Source organism: Schistocerca serialis, chromosome 11 (genome assembly GCF_023864345.2).
Source record: "Schistocerca serialis cubense isolate TAMUIC-IGC-003099 chromosome 11, iqSchSeri2.2, whole genome shotgun sequence".
Lineage (NCBI taxonomy): Eukaryota > Metazoa > Arthropoda > Insecta > Orthoptera > Acrididae > Schistocerca > Schistocerca serialis.
In genome coordinates this window covers 132,103,816-132,127,551 of record NC_064648.1, presented here as the reverse complement: position 1 = coordinate 132,127,551, position 23,736 = coordinate 132,103,816, and the positions used below count along the sequence as shown (strand labels likewise).

General features: G+C 40.1%; 1 protein-coding gene and 1 long non-coding RNA gene across 9 annotated transcripts in view; both read left to right on the top strand.

Moving 5' to 3' along the window:
• LOC126426899 (zinc finger protein 664-like) overlaps positions 1-23,736 on the top strand; it is a 290,556-nt gene that overhangs the window by 113,324 nt on the left and 153,496 nt on the right. The window lies entirely within an intron of this gene.
• LOC126426904 (uncharacterized) lies at positions 1,034-14,342 on the top strand. Of its 2 annotated transcripts, none has more exons than XR_007576456.1 (4): positions 1,034-1,150; positions 3,994-4,145; positions 9,855-10,001; positions 10,133-14,342. It is a non-coding gene; the product is annotated as an uncharacterized LOC126426904 (long non-coding RNA). The 2 variants fall into 2 exon arrangements; XR_007576455.1 differs by lacking the exon at positions 1,034-1,150 and adding an exon at positions 3,188-3,896.

The window sequence follows — 23,736 nt, the reverse complement described above, 5'->3', positions numbered from 1 at the left end:
TGTCAGCTCGAAACGCTGTCCGGAAAACATGGCGATCGTTTTATCCCTGGCTCGTGTCGCCGTTATCGTGACGTAGGCACGCGTCATCGCATGTGCCACGAGTTGTCCGATCGACTGTTGTGTGAATGCTGTATACATCGACTGTTGTGTGCATCTTCGATCTGCATTGCTATTTGTTTGTGTGGTTTCATTGTCCGCGTGTCCGGTATTGCTCGCGTGAACGTCGTTCTGAACATGGGCTCTAACGGAGATGAGAAAGCTTTCGAACAGATCCTTCAAGATAATCTGAAAGATTTCGCTGTCGGTAACGACCAACGAGTTATAATTTCATAGAGTGGCTGAGATACTAGTTACAGCGCTCCTAGCGGCAACCAACACTAACTCGGCCGCCATGTTCTCCTTAGTCAAAACATTACGAAAGTGTTACTGTTGCTTGTGTTGGCAGTGTGTCAACTGTTGTGATATTACTGCAATATTTAACTTTTCTAGTTGAATTTTTAGTTACAAAATATAAAGTCAACATGCCTGCAGTGTATTCAGCGTTCAACTGCACAAATCGCAGCGATAAAACAACAAATATTTCATATTATAAGTAAGTTTATTAGTACCGAAATACAACACACGTTTTTAATGTTTATTAAAGAGTCATTTGCATTGGAACTATAATTATGCATAAGGCAAATGCAGCAAAGTAATTTATTTATCGTTGATTACAGATTTCCTTTAAAAGATAAGGAGATTACAAAAAGATGGGTTATAAATATGAAGTGACAAAACTGGTTTTCTACTACAGCCAGTTGCCTCTGTTCAGCTCATTTTGAAGAGAAATATATGCACCACGCAAATGTCCAGAGGCGCCTTTTGTCAAAAGCAGTACCAACTATCTTTAATTTTCCACCACATTTACAAAAAAAAAGATAAAGTATTACGACCACAACCCAAAAAGCAATCTTTCGACTATTTGCAAGAGTGTTGTTAATGTGACATCATTAGGACAAAGGAAGTCAGTAATTTAATTTTACTGTACGTTCTTAGTTACAGACTTTAGTTGCTGGTTTGAGAAGAAGGCTATGTAGTTCAGTTTCTGATATTTTAAACGGTGAACATGTAGTTGGTTTGTTGAAGGAGCTATTGGAACTTCAGTGCAGTGGTAAAGTATGCCATTATTCTCAGCAAATAAGGAAATTTGCCCTGACCCTACACTTTTATTCTGACAAGGCATATACATACTTACGAAAATTTGTGAAATTACCTCACCCAAGAACGCTTTGCCGTTGGGCAATGTCAGTGGGTGGCCATCCAGGTTTTACTGAGGAGTGTTTCACTAAAATTGCCCCTGAAGTTGAGAAATGCACAACCCAAATGTTTGCAACATTGATGTTTGATGAGATGGCTATTAAGAAGGACCTTGTTTGCGATGGGGAAAAAAATAAGAGTCTATGTTGATTTTGTTGAGGGTGGCATAGAAAGTGATGATAGTGAGGCAGCAAAAGAGGCTCTTGTGTTCATGGTCACAGCGCTAAATAGAAATTGGAAAATTCCTGTGGGTTATTGTTTAGTTCACGCCCTATCTTCTACTGTAAAGCTAAATTTGGTACAACAGTATCTCCAAAAACTTGAAGACACTGATGTTACTACAATAGCTATGGTTTGCGATGGTAGTGCCACAAATAGATCTTTACTGGCAAATTTAGGGATCAGATGTGATGAACAGGGAGCACAGTGTTGGTTTCCCCACCCTTCAAATAATGATATGAGGGTATTTTGCATGTTCGACACAGCTCACATGCTAAAGCTGGCACGTAATTTACTTGCAGAAAATAATTTTTTGTTAGATGGTAGCATTTCACGCAGTGATAACATAATTAAATGGGAATATTTTTAAAAGTTAGTGGACTTGCATGAAAGGGAAGGTTTGCATGCTGGAAACAAACTTAGGAGGCAGCATATTCTGTACCATACTCAAAAGATGAAAGTGGCTTTGGCAGCACAAACCCTTAGCAATTCTGTTGCAAATGCCATGTTGTTCTGCAAAGATTTAGGCATTAAAGAATTTTATGGGTGTGAGGCAACAGTTAAATATATCAAAATGTTAGACAGTGCCATTGATTTATTAAATTCTTGTCACACAATGGGCAAGGGCACTAAGGCACCAATTTTCAGAGGGAACAGAGACACAATCTCTAAAAGGATCAATGGATACATTAATTATTTCAAGTCTTTAAAGATTTCTGATGGAAGTCCAGTTATTTCTGTCTAACAGAAAAATGCCTCTGCATGGACTTATGCTGAATTTAATGAGCATAAGGTAAATTGCAGAATTGTATGTTTGGAAAGAAAATGCAGAGCTCAATTATATTTTGACCCATAGATCAAGTCAAGATAACTTGGAATTATTTTTCTCCAGCATTTGTAGTAGAGGAGGAAACAGAAATAACCCAAATGTTGTGCAGTTTAGATCAGCATACAGGAAATACTTAATTGCACAGATAGAAGGTTCTCAAAATGGGAATTGCCAAGAATCAAATACTAGTATGCTACCTCCTGCTACCATTCCATCATTTCCTTTTGCTAAGGTAAGCCCTGCAGCTGTAGACCATGATTATGTGCCAGATTATGCCTCACTGAATATGTACTCTGAATGTGTCATTGAGTACATAGCTGGAACTATAGTGAGACAGGTGACCAATAAAATTAACTGTACTGACTGCTTAGAAGTTATTTTTGCTTCTATTGAGGCTAAAAGAACTGGATTGATTGCAGTGAAAGATGTGAAAACCAGTTTAATCAATCCAGCTAATGATGTTAAACTTTGTAATGTTGCTGAGAAGGTTTTCAGAAATAATGACATAATCCTAAAAATGTCAGAAAAACATTTTGTTGAGGTTCCAGACAGAAGTGTTGCAATTGGTGAGAGGCTCCTTACTTATAAAAAATGAACATCTTTTTACAGAAACTGAATTTGGTGAAGAAACCCATTATGTTAAACTGATAAAACTGCTGCTCAAACATTATTTTATATGTCGAATAAATCACTTATGCAACTCAAAATCTTCTGAGCAGAGGGGTAAAGCTGTGAGACAACTATACACCAAGCTTATTTTATTTAAAGGGCAGTGAAAAGACTGACAAAATTCGAATGTCAGTTAAAACATTGTAAAAATTAAATGTAAATAAATTATTTTACTTTTCTTGTAGATTATTATTATTATTATTATTATTATTGAATTACTATGCGTGTGTTAACTACTTGTAACACATATTTCAATAATATTCTCATTCACAGTGTAGTGGTTCTTGAGGCTTTGACTGTTTACTTTGAAATAGCGACAAAAATATCTCATTTCTGCGCCAGTTACTGTTTCTAATAGTTAACCACAGCATGTTTATAAGTTTCACCATAATATTCTGGTGGTACCTGCTCTAATTGCATTAAATTATGGGCAACAAGTGACGTTATAGTGGATGGACGGATTTATTTGATTTATCTTGTAGTGTTATCTACATCGAAAAGTTTAGCCATATTTCGACAAAAACATCACTTTTTGTTATCAGTGTACACAGAAATCACTGCTGTCTATAGCTTGTTTTAGAAAAAATAAAGCTAGTATGGGCTATTTCACGTAAGTTAAACGCAGTTAGAAGGGGGCGGGACACAGCAGACGAAGGCCTTGACTAAAGAAAACATGGCGGACAGAACTTCAATTTGCTTCAAACATGGCGGACCTATAGCCACTCTATGAAATTTTAACTCGTTGGTAACGACGGCAAATACTGTGGCTACTGTGATTCGAAGGAAGAGATCAAAAGACTACAGAATAGTCTTAAGTGCATAGGGTATTCATACTCGGTAAGGAGCAGCCACCATCGCCAAAAATTGCATGAAACCGCCACCAGTAAGTAAATTAGTGTCTCAACGTATTTCATGTAACTGAAATAAGTGTTGTCGCATTTTCTGTTAACTTTCTTAGAAAACTTTTGTTTCTATTCCAGGTAACCCACGAATCTTCTTCCAGCAATTTCAGGGTAAAGTTGAAATCCCATTTATGGGATATCCGTTTTCGGTGGAATATTCCAGCTACCAACAATGCACCCTGGGCCCCTAATATTACAGTAAAAAGGAGACTGTTGTTCCAAGTCACCTGGTAAGTTATATGAAATTGTCTTCACTTATTTTTATTTGTATACGTGTTTATCCAATGTAGGGATCCTTTGAAGTACACACACACACACACACACACACACACACACACACACACACACACGTGTACATCTGGGCTAATGCTCTTAAGCTACATTACTTGGCTACAATTCCGCTATATTCATTTACTATAAATACTAATGAATTAGGGGCATCATGGTTGGTATTTTTTGCTATTATTTTGAAATAGAACAATCCCAAAAATTGATATTGAAACCAGAATTTAATCACCTAATTAGTTTAATGTGACCCCTATGTGACTAAATTTAGAAACTGTGGAATGAAAAGGATTTTCATCTTATGTACCTAATTACATGCAATTTTTATTTTAGGCACACTGTACTTCCATAGTATCCAAAATAAAGGTCAAAATACATGTATTCTTTTAATTATTAACTTCTTGCAATATTTTGTTTTGTTTAACTTTAAAAAGTATTTTTAGAAGTCAGTTTTCCCCCTCTTTAAAAAAATGACATTTTCCAGGATAAAATATTTAATACATTGTTGATTAATATGACTCACTCTGTACCCAAGTACTATATAATTGTTCATGCAAAATTTAGCTTTTATAATTGTAATAGTGGATGAGATGATAGATGCTTAATTAAGCAGAAACATTGTTTGTGTGAAATTGAAACTGAAGATTTATCATTTTCTTCTTTATGATAACACGTCAAAACATTCCATCTCCATAATTTTGTTGATTCTGAGTTCCTTTTCATCTCATATAGCATTCTTAATTTTCTTTTTTGTTGTGGACTCCTTTATCAGGCTTTCAGCAGCTTTTTCTGCTTCAGCAACACATTGCCTGTCTACTTGTAGCAGCCCACTTTTCATGTTGTCCCTATTTCTGATGCCTGGTCTGCTCATTGTTAATCTGCTCATTACTAAGTCGTTCCAACATATTTGTGTCCTTCAGACCTATCTGAAGAGCTGATATGCCAACGAAAATAGTCTTTAGCAAGCATTCCCAAATGAAACAACTGAAGCTTTCATTTGCATTCTGTGTTTTGCCATGTCAATATTTTTCCAGGAGTTTAGTATTTGAAAGATCTCCATATGTTGGCTTTAGTTCTACCATAGTAGTTTCTGGCATGATATGCATGTGTAAGTCTTTGTCCATGTGCTTCACAGTTAGTATACTAACACCATGAAGTGTTTCCTTTTTGGCAGAGTTATTGCTGTGGATCTTCAGTGAAAAAGAGTTGCTGAAATTTCTTTTCTCACCTCACCGACATTTTTGCTGTTTCTCATGCACATCCTCATTCTGTATTTCTGATTTCATGAGTCTGCCTTGTCTACCAATCCCTCCACTATCAGAGTGTTCTTTTCCTGGCAAGTCCTTGCAGAGTTCCTGAAGTCTTGCTCCCATTCTCTTCTGCATGTGTCCTATAAATTCAAGTTTTTTGGTTTCACCATATGGTTTAGCAACCTCAACACTTAAAACCTTCAGAGTCACCATCACAAAGGTAGTGAGTGTATTGCACATCTTCTCTAGCAACTGATCTAGGCCTAATACAAACAACTTCTGGATTAGAAAGGCATTTGAACACGAAAAAGATGAGGTACTACACATAAGATAGGTCCATCTTTTTTGAAAGTGTACAATTATTGTATTGCTTTAATACCCAAATATGTATCACCATAGTTGTGGTGTCCTCAGCAGTTTCTTTTATTTATTTTGTGTGTATCTCCTGTCACTGACAAACCAAAATCAGCCATGGGTCTAAAGACAAGTGTATTAATTTAGACATGTGTATCATTTTGGTTCACCTGCCTCGAGAAGACTGGGTGTTTGTGTTGTCCTCATCATTTCATCTTGAAAGTGGTGTGATTGGGCTGAGCAAAGGTTCGGAATTTGTGTGGGCACTGATAACCACACATTTGAGTGCCCCACAATCCAATCATCACCACCACCAGCATTTTGGTTGGGGGATGCAGGACACACAGAAAGTAGATAACAAGAAATAAACCATTGAAGGTGCCACAACTGTTGTGATAAATGTTTGGATATTAAAACAATAATTGTGTATGCTAAAAGGTGGGCCCATGTTTAATTCATAATTATTTTTCTGCAAGCACAGGAAAAGAACTCAAAATTCCAATAGTTTATGAGAAATGCTTCTTCAAAATTCACAATTGTGCTAAAGTTCCTTCCAGAGTATTACTGGAAGGCTTCAATTTCTGATGTACCTAAAGTTGCTCTTAGTGACCTGGGTTGATTCATAATAATTACATGCGATTATCTTTGTTGGCATTTAAGAAGGAAGCCCATAATGAACAGAGGCAGTGTCTTATATCATCAAGACTATTGGTGTTGAGAGGTGTCATACTAACTTGCTTAGTAGTAGACAGTGGTAGTGTGCAGAGAGAGTGATGTCAGAAGTTTTATCAGGTCCCATATTTTAAAATATGGATATTATTTTTCATGGGGTGAAAGAAGCAGCCTAAAGTGTCTGTTCTGTGCAGTCTGGCCATTTAGCCACCAGAGAGCTTATCAGTTCCTTCTGTAAATAGGGCCCTACTCGGGTGATGAGTGGGAAGGGGTTTTTGTACTTTCGATTCTGTCTCATTTACTTCTTCAGTTCAGACTCCTTTCACTTCACCCCACATTGTGCACGCAGATACTGGCTGAAATATCCCAGTTCCTATTCCACATCTCTGTATAATGCAAACTTTCTGATTTTTTGTTACATTACACCATACTAATTCATTTTGTTGGCCGTCCATGTAGGATGGAACTCTTGCAATCGTGTGTGTGTGTGTGTGTGTGTGTGTGTGTGTGTGTGTGTGTGTGTGTGTGTGTGTGTGTGTGAGAGAGAGAGAGAGAGAGAGAGAGAGAGAGAGAGAGTCACTAAAACAAATATGATGCTTATGGTTGCATAAATATATATGGCTACACATCTGTTGCTCATGTGCCTAATAATGGCTGATAATAGGCTGTAACATATTTCTTTACTGTGTTTTCAATAAAAGATTCCTCCAATGTCTACTTTCTGGTACATGAAAAGCACAGTCACTTACAGAAAATACACTCCTGGAAATGGAAAAAAGAACACATTGACACCGGTGTGTCAGACCCACCATACTTGCTCCGGACACTGCGAGAGGGCTGTACAAGCAATGATCACACGCACGGCACAGCGGATACACCAGGAACCGCGGTGTTGGCCGTCGAATGGCGCTAGCTGCGCAGCATTTGTGCACCGCCGCCGTCAGTGTCAGCCAGTTTGCCGTGGCATACGGAGCTCCATCGCGGTCTTTAACACTGGTAGCATGCCGCGACAGCGTGGACGTGAACCGTATGTGCAGTTGACGGACTTTGAGCGAGGGCGTATAGTGGGCATGCGGGAGGCCGGGTGGACGTACCGCCGAATTGCTCAACACGTGGGGCGTGAGGTCTCCACAGTGCATCGATGTTGTCGCCAGTGGTCGGCGGAAGGTGCACGTGCCCGTCGACCTAGGACCGGACCGGACCGCAGCGACACACGGATGCACGCCAAGACCGTAGGATCCTACGCAGTGCCGTAGGGGACCGCACCGCCACTCCCCAGCAAATTAGGGACACTGTTGCTCCTGGGGTATCGGCGAGGACCATTCGCAACCGTCTCCATGAAGCTGGGCTACGGTCCCGCAAACCGTTAGGCCGTCTTCCGCTCACGCCCCAACATCGTGCAGCCCGCCTCCAGTGGTGTCGCGACAGGCGTGAATGGAGGGACGAATGGAGACGTGTCGTCTTCAGCGATGAGAGTCGCCACTGGTGATCGTCGAGGGGACACTGAATAGTGCACGGTACATCCAAACCGTCATCGAACCCATCGTTCTACCATCCCTAGACCGGCAAGGGAACTTGCTGTTCCAACAGGACAATGCACGTCCACATGTATCCCGTGCCACCCAACGTGCTCTAGAAGGTGTAAGTCAACTACCCTGGTCAGCAAGATGTCCGGATCTGTCCCCCATTGAGCATGTTTGGGACTGGATGAAGCGTTGTCTCACGCGGTCTGCACGTCCAGCACGAACGCTGGTCCAACTGAGGCGCCAGGTGGAAATGGCATGGCAAGCCGTTCCACAGGACTATATCCAGCATCTCTACGATCGTCTCCATGGGAGAATAGCAGCCTGCATTTCTACGAAAGGTAGATATACACTGTACTAGTGCCGACATTGTGCATGCTCTGTTGCCTGTGTCTATGTGCCTGTGGTTCTGTCAGTGTGATCATGTGATGTATCTGACCCCAGGAATGTGTCAATAAAGTTTCCCCTTCCTGGGACAATGAATTCACGGTGTTCTTATTTCAATTTCCAGGAGTGTATTTTCAGCATATGTTGGCTTAAAACAGTTGTTTATTAGGATAGTTTGACACTGTTCTATTGAACAGAACTAAATGTGATACTTAACCACAAGTTGGATCAATAATATTTAGTAGCTCTTTAATAGAGTTTGGAACTCTCCTGATGACAATAATATTTTTGGTCTAATTGTGGAAGCTTATTACAGCCTTTAACTGTGTGCAGGACACAAATTGGGCATTTGCCTTAGATTTTTAAGATTTTAGTGTTGGTCGGATTTAATTTCATCTTTGTGTATGAAAGATGTTCTGTAGGAAGTATTTGATTCTGCAGTAATTACAAAGATTTCACATTACAGTTTGAAACTACAGTGGATCACAGGCATTACACATCTTAACAAGTCATGTTATACCTTCATCAGTGTAGTCCATATGAGGTGCCAAATGTTTTTATGGTAAATTTTCACTAACTTTTAAGCAAAAGGCACTGCACTTCCCAAAACTTGATAGGTGTAGCAAAAACCCTACTAATTGTTTTGCTTAAATTGTCGAAAAGTTTTGTAAAGTACAATGCAAAACACGTGATACAGTGATTATGACAGTGATTATATGAAATGAAGTGTTATGAAGCATAGATCGTGAAAGTGAGCCCTTAAGGCTTACAGGTTATTGCACTTTGAAAGTAAACTGCAGAACTGATTGAGGTATTGTCATTTTAAACCTTGATCACTGTACGAAAGATATACTTGCATGGAACTCTCAGCAGTTTTGAACAGAGCACTACTCTTTTTTTGTATCCGTACTTCATAACTTAAATATTGGTTGTACCATCTGTACAGTACTCCAGAAAACGATGCCATGAGTAATTATGAAGTGGTTATGTACATGCCATAACATTTAAAGCATAGCCTCTACACTGATGATTCATATTCCTGTCTTATCATGTTATTATTTTTATCTGCCATCCTGTAGTACTATTGGGTGTGATGTCACTGTTTGAATATTTCAGTGTTCTTTTCCTTTCTTGTTACAGTTTGTTATGTGTTTCATATTTTCTACAATTTTGTAATTTTAATATTAGCTTTTTACTGCATTTGGGGGGGGGGGGGGAGAGATCACATTTGGTGTGTACATTGGTACAGTGAGTTTAAAAGTGTTAGGCAACAATACTTAAGTCTGAGATTTAAATATTGATTGTGATTTAGAGTACTTTGTTCATATAGTTTTATGTACCTTTTAATCGAGGGTTCACGGTTAGGTTTCTTGTAAAATTCAAATTATTTTGGCCTAGAGAAAACCCTGTATGTGACTCTTCTGGATGTAGCATTTGAAGTTATATTTAATATTCTTTATACTTTCAGGCTGACCATGTTAACCCAGCAAAAAAGAGATTGTTGATTATGGATACGAAAAAGAGCGATTGCCCTGCCACTTTTTCAATTAAATGTGTTAAAGTGTATCCAGGCTATTCTGTTCAATCAGTAGATGATCGTGAAATTAAAAAGAAAGTAAGTATGTGGTTTCTATTCTGTAATTTGATGTTTTTATGTAATTTGTTCTAGAAATAGTCTATTGCTCCACAAACTATTTGTACTTAATGCGTTGTCTCTTGTTAATTATAATAATTTTTGTGTTAAAGGTTGTCCACAGTTTAAAACAGGCTTTGGAGGCAGCCAATAAGCCTGAAAGTGTTCTTCGCTTTTATGTGAGGGCGTCACCACCAGACCACCATACCCACAGCACAGAAAGCATAAAAAGCAAGTGGAGACATACATCCCTTGCTAGCTGTGGAAATAGCAAAAGTTGTTGAAGATGGAACTACATCTGTGAGAATAATAAAGTTGCATCTTGAAAGATTTGTGAACATAACCTTCACTGGACCACACAAGCCATATAATATGAACACTACATTTTACCCCAAACATCTCACAATATATAGTCATGTATACAGGGCCCTTAAGAAATGGAAGAAAAGTGTGTTTGACCAAGAGGCTTTGCAAATGCAGATTAATGAGTGGCAGAAAGAATATAGAGGTGACAATATTTTTTTCAGACCTTTTTCAGATGTTGATGGAGAAATACAGCCATTGCTGTTTTGTTACGAGAGTGCATGGCAGAAGGATATGTTAAAAAAATATGGAGATGTATGTTTGCTTGATGCCACCTACAAAACAACAAAATATGACATTCCTTTATTTTTTGTTACAGTAAAGGCAAACAGATGCTGTTTAGTGGTAGGTTTTTTCTTTATTCAGGTAGAAGATACAAGGTCAATTGCTGAAGCGCTACTTGTTTTCAAGAGGTGGAATACAGACTTCAACCCAACCTACTGGGTTACTGATTTCTCAGAGTCCGAGATAGCAGCAGTTAAAGAAATATTTCCATTTTCAAAAGTGTACTTGTGTTCATTTCACAGGGAACAGGCTTGGGGGCGATGAGTTAAAAAGGGAGGGAATCTAACTGTAGGAACTGATAAGGAGTCTGTTCTGGAGCTTGTGGCGCTATGTTGCAGCGTCTCCATCTGAGGAACAGTTCAGACTCAATGTTGAAATGTTAGAGACTCATGAGGTTTTTCGTAGGAACCCCAAGCCACTTATTTATTTTAAAAATCAATGGCTCTCAGTTGCTGAAAAGTGGGCGAGAGCTTTCGAGAATATTGGCATATTTGCCAATATTAGAACCACAAACGGTGCTGAAACAATGAACAAGAAGGTCAAAAAGTCTTTTCTGAACTATGACACAGACAAAACATTAACAGGAGTTGTTAAGGTATTAGTAAATAGTTTCATTCCTGGCCTCATGAAAAAGTATTGCCAAATGAATTCTGTTATTAGAAAGAACAATGAAGTTGTACCTGCATTTTTGCATGGAAAGACATAGGAAAATATCACACACGTGTGGAAACGATATTCTTCTGCAGAAGAAAGCTTCAGTAAAGAGTCGGTGTCAGTAATAAGTGAGGGTGTTTTTTCCGTGAAAAGCGACACTTCAAAAGATCTTAGGTATACTGTAAACTTTGCGGAACCAAGTTGTACATGTGAAGATTACCAAAAGCACAAATATATGTGTAAACATTTTTGTGCCATCTTTATTTTCTATCCTCAATGGGGTTTTGACAAAGTAAATGAAAAGGACAGAAATAGCCCGTTAATTTGTTTGGATAGGACATATGGGTATGGTGCAAGTGGCAGCTGTATTTCACAGACTGATGCTGCACTGCGTTAATTAGATGAGTCCAGCAGTGATGATGCTATGAATGAAGAGCATAACATTCCTGAACCATCAGCTTCTCCTTCATCTCTGTTTCGAGAGGCAAGAGAGAGACGTCGGAATATTATAACTCTCACATACAGTTGTGACAATGACACGATAAAAAAGTGTTAGAGGCACTTAAAAATGTGGAACATATTGGAAGGTTGTCGAACCCTACAGAAAATCGTCTTCCTTTAGCAGCGACATCATCTTCAAAAATGTAGGAACACTCATTTAAATGGAGGCAGAATTTGTGAAACACGTATTTGCCCTTTTGCTTTTCTGGATGTTCATATAGATTTAAAAATGAAATGGATTGATCAGAGTATGGTGAGTTAAGTGTCTACAGCAATCACTTACATTGGGAGATTTTTCAGTTTTACATTAAAATATGCGGTAGTACAGCAAATTTAAAACTGGAAGAACTTCCCAACCAAAATGAAAGTCATGGTTACACAACTTGCCATACCCTCATAAATACATTTTACCATCAATAGTTAAAGTAGATACCCAACTGTGTGCTGATTGTGCTGCTACTGATACTTTTTTGTTAAATGGTATTGGTAGCATGAAGCAAGACTGGAAGTACCAAAAAGCTCTTCTTTATTTCTTATAACAATAATAATAATTATTATTATTACACTTTATTACAAACATTGTCAGAGTTATTGGAGAAATACATAATAGGTGGTACCAATGGTCATTACTGAAGGTTGATACAAGAGACGTAAAACTCTGAATGGTTCCTAAAAAGCAGATCTGATCAAATTTTACAGAAAGCTACATGTAAATATACAGGAGTAAAAACTGTCACCACTGTTGGCATGAGAGTTTCCTTAATGCTATAGCTAAGACTTTGTATGTAGTGTTTGACAATTCAGTATGGTACTTTTCCAGTAATGGGTAATGAAAATGTCATGGCGCCTGTGCAGAAGTGCCTATTTCATATTAGAGTTAGCGACCCATGTGTGCACCTGTTTAATGTTAAAAAGTGTTGTTTTTATATATGTTCGATCAGAAGTTAAACAACAACACTTTTCATGTAAAACAGATGGACACGTGTGTATGTAATTGTAACAGGAAACAGATACATATGCACATGTGCCATGTTCATTTCCCATTACTGAAAAATGACTGACCATTCTAACTAAATTTTATGTAGGATTTATGTAAAAATTAGTAATGTTTACAGGGCTTTCTTGTCTCTTTTGCAACAAGTGAGGGTTTGGCACTCGTTTATGTTCCACTACAGTTTCCACACAAAATACTCAAACTTACTACTTGCACTGATTCAGTACAAAAGTCAATTTCTAAAGCATATGACACCATGGCATTGTTGTATCTTTCTGTGCAGGCTCAGGGATATATGTTTCAATGGTAGGATTTTTCTGGCAGTCTGGAATGAGGTTAGAGAGAAAACTATTGCTAAGACCATAAATCCAGTAATGTTTCAACACCATTTGTGTGTGTGTGTGTGTGTGTGTGTGTGTGTGTGTGTGTGTGTGTGTGTGTGTGTGTGACTACTTCCAGAAGCAGTTCCTCAACCATTTAGTCTTGTGGATCTCACACACACACACACACACACACACACACACACACACACATTGATATTCTTTAATTATCCTTCAAGATGCAGCTGGCTAGTAGTACGCATCGCAACATAAAAAATAATATATTCCCCACAGACAAGAATTAGATATGAACCAACAAAATTTCATGCAAGGATATTGCCAAAATTTGTGCCCCGTTAAGTTTTAATGATTCCGTAACAACAGATGATGTAACATTTCACCACAAGAAGTAATGCACTCCCATTTTCTACAGTTAGATAACCTGGTTCCTAAGACAGAAGTGTCAAGTGCGTCCAAGTGAAATAATGTAAATAGCTTTTTCCAAAAGGGAAATGCATCCTTAATAGTTTTTACCTTCAACTCTAAAAAACTGGCACCCAACCCATTAACTGTGGATGACGATTGTTCCATCTCTTGGAAATTTGTAGAACTTCATAAATTGGCACTCATACAGTCAACTTAAAAGGAGGGTCAAGGAAAAGAAAAATCCAACCACTAAACACCACATCTTTGCATTGAGTGTCAGGCAAAACATAGGAAAGTCATATTTTGTATATATCTAGCAAATTAACTTGAAGTGCTTTGTGTTACTGTTCTGTACTGCATTGGTATTGGGATTCAGACTCAGCAAGGAAAAGGGTCACATCCATAGGTTCTGTTTGTGCTCATTAATCTGAATCTGTATTAAATTTTCTTCACATTGCAAATTGTCTTGTCTGTGAAGTAAAACTTCGTGTGGTCATGGTGTCACTTGATTTCTCTAGTGAAGTCAACGGGACTAAGTACATTCTGTAAGCTTACGTGGATTTGGTTTATGTAGCTAAGTGGTACTTACTATTTAAAATTTGATAATCTTGTAACTGTTAAACACATAAGAATTTTTTTGTACTTATTACTATAGACTATTTTTGTGTAAATAAACTCTTAAAAAACTACAAATGTATTTGTTTTTGTAAATAAAGTGGCATGTCTCACACCATAATAAATTGTACAGATGAGCAGTGTAACATCTGAAATTTGTGTTTTGGATGTATACCATGTTTTTAATGAAAACTGTAATCATAATGTTTGTCCAATAAAACCAAATTTTGATTTTTTTTTTTTTTTTTTTTTTTTTTTTTTTTTTTTTTTTTTTTTTTGTTTCATTTCTAAATATTTTGTGATATTGATGGCATAAATTATTACATTCTTATATAAGGTAATATTTTGCAGTTGTGCAAATTGTGGAAAAATGTGAAGGATGAGATGAATTAGGAAAAGTGTTATTTTGTTGAAAACCAACATTCTGAGCCTAAAGCTGTGTACAAAATACAAATTCAGGGCCATTACATGTCAAATCACGCAGGTCATGTCACTCATCTCTGATTTTCATGACACTTTGCATGTTTGGTCATATTTATAACACCTTCTGCAAAAACTTTTTGTCCTCAGACTAAAAATTTCTTTATATTGGATTTTAAATGTAGTGATATTCTGATAACTGGGTTCTGCAAGAACGTTAATGCAAAGTAGTACATATCTAAATAAATGCCCAAAACTCAGGTGTTTATGAAGCTTTCAATTTGGATTCTTTTTCATAAGTTGAGAGATGCACATACTTAAACTGGCATGTAATTATTGAAGCACTAAAGTTACAAAAAAAAAAAAAAAAAAAAAAAAATACAGAAAGTTTTAATGTCACTTTCCAAGTTCTGGAAAAACTACAGACACCTTGAAAAATGCTTGTCACATTTCTCCACCCTGGTGGGAACTTAAAATTGATCTTAAATAACAATAACAGGACAGTAAACACTGTAATAAAATAAAATTACTACTGGGTTTTTCAAATGGACACACAAATGCAAAATCACAATACTTTGTATTGCGTAGGGAAAAAAAATTCTATATAAGATGACATGCACTTTTTCTACGTGTTACTCTGCATGGCAGTAGTGCAAAATTTCTCCACATGTCATGAATTTGAGGGGAAAAACTGGAATTTTTTTACAAATTTAAATGCTGCAACTAAAGTTAGTCATTTGGGTTGCATTACTTCATACAAAAATAACATCTTATTTTCATCACACACCATATTTTCCGAGATGTGACAGAAGGGATGTATCTTTATTTGGAAAAAATTAATACGTATTCTTGACTAATGGGAATATAGAAAATCAACTTAACCTGTTCTCGCGACAATGAATTTTAAATATGTAAAAAACTTTCTGACGGTTGATACAAGATTTATTTTTGTTGAAACTGATTTTTTTTTTTAAAGAAAAAAGCAGTGGCACCCTGAGTTTTGATAGATATTGGATGTTTATTTAACGCATGTCACATCATTGTTCAGAAGATCATTCAAATCAGATTGTGTAAAATGACAACCTATAGCAAGGGTGGCTCATGAAAATAGAGCCAAAAGTTATAAATTTAACTGAAACATTTTCATTACACAGGTAAACTTTATTTAGGGTGTCAAATTAGCATATTTAATCAACAATTATTCTAGCCACACTAATGTTAATTTAAAATGTAAATGTTCAGCAGTGGAGATCCCTGAAACTATGAAACTTCTTAATAGCATCTCTGATTTTTTTCCACTGTGACAAATTATATTCTGTTAACTTCATATCTTTTCATGAAAGTAACACGTTTTTGCATAATGTTGATTTAGGTACACCAACAGCACATAAAATGTTTTTCAAAGGAACAAAACAAGTCTTCCTTCACAGGCCAAAAAAATGACACTGCTGGACCAGGTGGGTGCAGAAAAAGTAGTTCAACATTTCCTTCTTCATCACATACATTTCTGACAAAGGCAAAGTACCACCTGTCATACACTGCTTCTACAAAAGAATTTTGTTGAGGATGAGTGCATGTTAATTGTGAGGCATTTTCATTGAATGAAGGCTTTTCAGAAGAAGTTACTCTTCTAATGTTTTAGATTAGAAGACTGTTTAGTACTGATTCATGAAATGTCACCTCTGGGCCATCTGCATCACTTTAATTTCTATTACTGATGTCAGTTTTCTGTTCACAAATCTTACAACATGTTATGCACAATTTTTGGTTTGGATTCATATAGATTAATTTAGCACTTAATGTTTTAGACAAGCAAACTGACCTCAAATATTTAACTGTTTGTGTTTTTTGAAAGGATCACAAGTTTTTGATGACTTTGTGAAACTTTTAAGTAATAGTATCTGTGATGACCACGTATAGTAGGACTTTCTTGATCTTGTGGAAAGCTTATATTGGGTCGCAGAAATATCAAATCTCATTCTTCACTCAGCTCTTCTGTTTCTTGTAGAGTTTTACCTAAGGTACAGGTGGTCAGATGACATGGTGTTTTTATTAATTTTCCAACAGTGAGAATTCACCTTTTTTCTATCACAACTGACTGAGCACTAATTCACTTAAAACATACTGTATAAAAATAGAATAATAGGGCCACTCCGGTGACAGAATAACCTGTCTCGCAGAAAGACAAAGACCAGCCAAGGCCAAATAGAGTAATGAATTTCAGTGATTGCTCCATTGATTTCATGCCTATAAAGGTTTCAAACAAGCTGCTGCTGTCTAAGAACACTTTATCACTGTGAGGAGGTGATTGGCTGAACACACAAATCATATATATTATAGTCTTTAAATAATTACTGAATTAGTCAAATGAAAGGAAATAAATTTTTGCACTTAAAGTTAACTTGCCTGCCTTGAATGAGTTATACTTAAGTATGCTAATTTGATACCCTTTCGTCTCGGTCAGTGGGACAATGAGTGGATGTTCTTCCCTTTTCCAACGCAGCAGAAAGTATTTTGATTTCCATGTGTGTGTGAATCAGCAGAAGACCCATTAAAATTTTTACTTTATCAGAAAGCTTACTATCTAGGGGATTGTACTCCAGTGAGGTCACTAGTCAATTTCAAATATTTTTCTTTAGAATGGAATTCTATAGGTGAAGTAAGCAGTCAAAAATTTAAAATTGTAACATAAGAGAAATGACGATCCTTCGAGAAGTGTTTCAGAAAAGCACTCTCTCTCTCACACACACACACTCAGAACATGCCGTTAGAATGAGAGGTGATGTCTTTTCACCACTGTAACAAACTACAAATCTAATGATCAGCTGGCACCTAAACCTTTTATAAGTTTGTGATTAACTGCAGCTCTTGTAATCTGGTGACATCAAGTGCTTTTGTCAGACTGAGCTACTGTATGGGAATGCTTGGTAGTCAACAATTCAACCAATACAAGCCTACAATTTTGATAAAAGATGATAGATAGTAACTGCTTATTTGTGACGGAAAGTTAAGGCATTGGAAGCACGCAGAAACAGATAGCATTATAATTTAGCTTTCATTTCATTGTATCCAGTTAGGAACCACTGAGCATGGTTACTGCAGTAGCTATTGTGCCAGCTTCAGATTCAGGAGACCCAGCTTCAAACTCCAGGTTGGCCGTGCAGATTTAGGTTTGCCATAGTTTCCCCAGGCAAATCAGGAAGTCCATTTTCTTCATGACCAAAAGCAGAAAACAAGTGGAAGCTCTGTTTCTAATGCGTGCACCAGCAGAAAAGGTATAAAACACCAATTGTCCTTTCAGTAGGAACCGGTCAAATGAAATTTTCATCTCATATAATACAGAAAATATATTTCTTCTGTTTCTCTTTCATATACTGTACTATTTCAGCTGGAGAGAAATACTTCTCTATAAGTTGTTATCTTGGGATTTAGTATTTTTATCCAACCATTTAAAACTCTAGTAGGCATATTGGCAGCTGTATGGAAGTGCAATATATGAATCAGTACAGTTTGAGAGAGGGAGGGGGGGGGGGGGGTGTTCCTTACTTCTTTGAATCTTATACAGAGAGCTAAATGCTAGTAACTACTGCCTCATTTGGTGGCAGCATCTAAGGGAAAACTTCAAACTGTTTTGCGCTTTACATTTCAAATTACTAGTACATTAACTGGTCACCTAGAGTATAGATCCACTTGCTAGATCCAAATTCTGAGATGTCTGTCACCTTTAAGCACCAGGTACCCACTGCATCTTTAACCAAATAACTGGCATAACGCCAAAAGTTTCCTTGAACCTTCGCAGCTTCAGTCACACTTTTCCCATTAAAAAACTTATGATTGTTTGTAATAGGGACAAATGTGATAAGTGTTCCGAGGCATTAAGAATTTTCTTAGAAGCATATGAATGTCAGCCATACACTTAATAGGAAAATTTATGAGTAACTGCGCATTTTGTTTATCAATACACAAAGGATGAAGTTCCTTTTAAAGAAAGTTTGTGACTAAAGAGTACTCGTGAATGATTCTTGAACTATGTGATGTTTCATATGTGATGGTGGCATACTGTTCTTATTCTCTCAATAGACATGGCATACATTTTGTGGGTGTATGGCATGATTACTGCAGCTATTTCCATACTGAGTGAAAGTCATACACAAAGTAGCTAAAATGGCACAGTACTCACTGCTTTCAGATGCTTAAAATGCTGGTAAATGTGACTTATTTGTCGTTGTTTTTTTCACGATATACAGCTTATAAAGAAATAATGACGCATGTTGTAAAAGGTCAGTACATTATGATCAGCAGCAAACATTTATTTCTGGAGAGCAAAATTTTCTTAGTTAATTTACAACATGAAGGCAAAATTAAATGGAACTAGATGGTATAATATTTCCACCAACATCGGAACCACCACAATTTTTCAGTTTAACGTGTCTGCCCACATGAATTGTGTACTATTCATGGGCTTTTATAAAAATACGAAACACTTTAATTTCTCCCTATTTCACGTTTTTAAACGCATTATGGGTCGACAGAAGCGTCCGATCCCACGCGTCGGCTTTGACGCGTGACGTAAGGGTGTTGTCGTGTGTGACGTCATGACGGCGCGGAGTTTGGTTTGAGTGTGACTGTGTCCAGTTCTGTTTTATCTTATTTTATTTACTTTTCTGATCTGTTCGTTCTATCTCGTGAGATTTTTTTTTAAATTTAAAAACACTTATTACTTATTTTAATTATCTGTTTCCTCCAATTCCTGTTTTAGTTTATTATATTTATCTTTCTGATCTGTTCGTTCTATCCCGTGAGGTTTTTTTTTTTTTTTTTTTTTTTTTTTTTTTTTTTTTTTTTTTTTTTTTAAAGACAAAAAACACTAATCAGCTACTGAAGCATCTTTATCTTCTATGGGTTGCAGGGGTTACGACCCCTGGGGAGGTGGGTGGGTATTCATGCATGGCTGTCTTCACTTACACGTTGTAGCTACGCAAGGCGTCTAAATTTGTTTATATTTAGTTTGCCCCCCACCCAAAACACCCCATTTCCCGCGCTTGTCCCGTTTGTGTCATTAGGCTTCTTGTGGAAAGTGTGTGTGTTTGTTTTGGTTTCCGCCATACTTGTGACGTCATGGGTCAACGCAGACGGGCGGGATCGGACGCTTCCGTATTAGCCCACATTATTTACGCACGATTAATCGGATTTTAAAAAATGACTAGACACTTTCTTAACTTTCGTTATGGTTATGATTCCTTCCTTCCGACATTCGTTATGTTTTTTTTTTTTTTTTTTTTTCTTTATTGTATTTCAATTCCCCTATCGGGGCGGGCTGGCAGCAGCATATGCGCTGCTCTTCAGCCGAAAGACATAGAACAAAACAATAGAAGACATTTAAAAACAGCAAAGGAGAGAAGAAGGCGAACATAGATATAAAAAGGGAGAACATCATGGAAGGCAATATACAAAAAACGGGGTGACTGTAAAATGGAGATAAAAAACTGTTTAAAAGTAGCACACACAAAAAGCCACACACTGCGACGATTAAAAGAAACACAAGGCACAGTATGACTGGAGCATAAAGGTGTTGACGGCTGGCATAGCACACAGCGTAGCACTGACGGCGAACCTCAAGGCAGCACACAATTAAAATCACACCTCTTGACGCACACGAGAAAAGCACGAAACACAACACTGACGTGGCACACTGATGTTGATCAATACAGAGGATCTGCCAGGTTCAAGGAGATGAGGGAGACCTGAAGAAGGGAGGGAGGGGAAGAGATGGGGGAGGGGAAATGGGGGGCGCTCGGAAGAGGGCCAGGTAGGGAGGGATGTGGGAAGGAGAGAGGCAAGTATGGGGTGCAGGGTCTCAGGGGAGGGGGGGATGGAGGAAAATCCGCTCTGGGAGAAGGAGGAAAGAGGAGAAGGGGGCCCTGGGGAGGGGGGGGGGGGAACAAGGCCGGGTTATAGTTGGAAGGAAGGGTATATGTCACGGCGAAGTTCGTCATCCGGGAGGGGGAGGCGTTGGAAATTGCCCTGATGAAGGAGATGGAGGGTGTGGAGGTGGAGAGAGGGAGGGATACAGCGATAGAGGCGCGGCAACGGGCGGGGGGTGAAGAGGAAGGAGGAAACCAGAGGGTGGGGGGGATCAACCCTGCGAACAATGTAAAGGATGCGGAGATGTTGGAGGAACAAGAGGAGGTGGGGGAAGGGGATCAGTTCATACAGGAGCCGTGTGGGGGAAGGAAGGCGGATACGGAAGGCAAGGCGGAGCGCATGGCGTTCAAGGATTTGGAGAGCTTTGTAAAAGCGGGTGGGGGTGGAGATCCAGGCGACGCTGGCATAACAGAGGATAGGACGGATGAGGGATTTGTAGGTGTGGAGGATGGTAGAAGGATGCAATCCCCATGTCCGGCCGGACAGGAGTTTCAGCAGGCGGAGGCGGGAATGGGCTTTCTGCTGGATGGTCAGGAGATGAGGGGTCCAGGTGAGGTGTCGGTCAAGGGTGAGGCCAAGGTATTTCAGGGTGGGGGTGAGTTGGATAGGACGACCATAAAGGGTGAGGTAGAAATCTTGGAGGCGAAAGGAGCGAGTGGTACGGCCTATGATGATTGCCTGGGTTTTGGAGGGGTTGAGACGGAGGAGCCACTGGTTACACCAAGTGGTGAACTGGTTAAGGTGGGTTTGGAGGGTACGTTGAGACCTTTGAAGGGTAGGATAGAGAGCCAGGAAGGCGGTGTCATCAGCATATTGGAGAAGGTGAACTGGTGGGGGTGGCTTGGGCATATCAGCTGTATACAAGAGATAAAGGAGAGGGGAGAGGACAGAACCCTGGGGGACGCCAGCCGTGGGATAAAAGAGACGGGAGTTGGTGTTGTGGAGGGCGACATAGGAAGGACGGTGCGAGAGGAAGGAAGCGACCAGACGGACAAAATTGATAGGCAGGGCGTAGGTTTGGAGTTTAAAGAGGAGACCGGGATGCCATACACGGTCATAGGCATTTTGGAGGTCAAGGGAAACAAAAATGGCGGAGCGACGGGAGTTGAGCTGGAGGGACAGAAGGTGAACAAGGTTGAGGAGTTGGTCATCAGCAGAGAAGGAGGGTCGGAAGCCACACTGGGTAAGGGGGAGGAGGTGGTGTTGAGCAAGGTGCCGATGGATACGGTGGGAGAGGATGGATTCAAGGACCTTACTGAAGACGGAGGTGAGGCAGATGGGACGATAGGAAGAGGCGGCAGAAGGGGGTTTGTTGGGTTTGAGGAAGAGGAGGACGCGGGAGGTCTTCCACAGGTCAGGGTAGAAGCCAGTAGAGAGGATGACATTATAGAGATGGGCGAGGACAGTTAGGAAGGAATAGGGGCTTTCTCGAAGGTGACGGTAGGTGACACAGTCGTGACCAGGGGCCGTGTTGCGTTTGGACTGGAGGAGAAGTTTAATGTCTTGTGCTGTGATGGGAGTGTTGACGTCCGAGGGGGGCAACTGCCCCAAGTACTGGAGACTAGGAGCAAGTGGAGCGACTGAGGTATCAGCACGTTCCATGACGGTGGGGAAAAGAGAATAATCAAAGTGGGGATCATCGGGGATGGAGAAGACCTCGGAAAGGTGGGAAGCGAAGTGGTTGGCCTTACTGAGGTTGTCTGGAAGGGGGCGATCGTTATGGAGAAGGGGGTAGTGGGGAGCGGAAAGGGAACCAGTAAGACGATGGAAGGCAGACCAGTACTTGGAGGAGTTGATAGGGAGGGTGGCATTGAGTCGTGTGCAGGTCTGGCGCCAGTCCCGGCGTTTCGTTGCTGTAATAAGGTTCCGTACGTGTCGCTGTATTTGCCGGTGGCGTTGGAGTGTATCCCTGTCACGAGTGCGGAGGAAGGAGCGATAGAGGCGGCGGGATTCACGGAGGAGGAGGACAGCCCGCGGAGGGAGAGTGGGACGGTGTGGGTGGATGGTTTTAGTAGGAACATGGGCCTCCACGGCGTCAGTAATTACCGTCTGAAGGAAGGACGAGGCGCGGATGATGTCGTCAGGATGGCGATAGGTAAGAGGGTGGCTTTCGACCTGGGTGGAGATGGAGTCCCGGTAGGCAGCCCAGTTGGCACGGCGATAGTCATGGACGACCTTGGGAGGGGGTGCAGGTTGCGGAGCTGGAGGGGGGCGGTTTGCAGACGTTATGGTGAGAAGGACAGGGAGGTGATCGCTACCTGTGGGGTCAAGGACGGCGACAGTGATACGCCCAAGGAGGTTGGCGGAGGCAATGACAACATCGGGGGTGGTGTTACTTTCGGGTCGGGTGTGCTGGGGAATGGGAACAAGGTCACCCTGGATTGTGGAGAGGAACTGATGCCACCGCCGAAGGGCAGCAGGAGTGCGGCTATGGACGTTGAGGTCGGCGGCAATCACATAGGTGGAGAAGGTGTGATCAATGTGTGAGATGAAGTCATAAGGAAGAGGAGCAGTGGAGCGGACATAGATGGTGGCACAGGTAATGGTGAGGGAGGGGAAGAAGACGCTAAGGATAAGGTGTTCAGTGGGGTCATTGAGGAGAGGTTGTGGCCGGACGGGGATATGCTTAAGGTGGCCAATCGCGACTCCACCCTGCGCACGAGGACCAGGAGCATCAGTGCGGTGGAGGATATAGGGGGAGGAGCGGACAGAACGGTGGGGCTGGAGAAAGGTTTCATTCAGGAGGAAGGCGTCGACCTGGTGGTGGGAGAGGGTGTGCATGAGGAGGTATTTGTTGGAGCGGAAGGAGCGAATGTTCTGGAAGAGGATGCGAGACTCGTGCCGCGCCATGACGGGAAGGAGGGGGGGAAGAGAGGGAAGGGAAGAGACTTAAACTAGGGTGTCGAGGCGGGTGAAGGTGAAGTGGGCTTGGTTGTGGGAGTAAGTGGCGAAGGTGTTCAGGTGGAACACAGAGCGAGCAGCAAGGGATATTTGTTGGAAGGTGTGCGGGCGCTGAAAAGGGTGAATGTTTTGGAGTACAACGGTAATGAACCGGATGATGTCCTCGGCCGTGGGGGGTGGACGGAGGGAATTGTTAGGATGGACAGGAGGATCGACGGGACGAACTGGGACTGTAAGTTCAGGGGTGGCTGGAGGGGGTTTAGCTTTACACTTGTAGGAGTATGTGGGATGGGGGCCATTGCAGGTATTACAG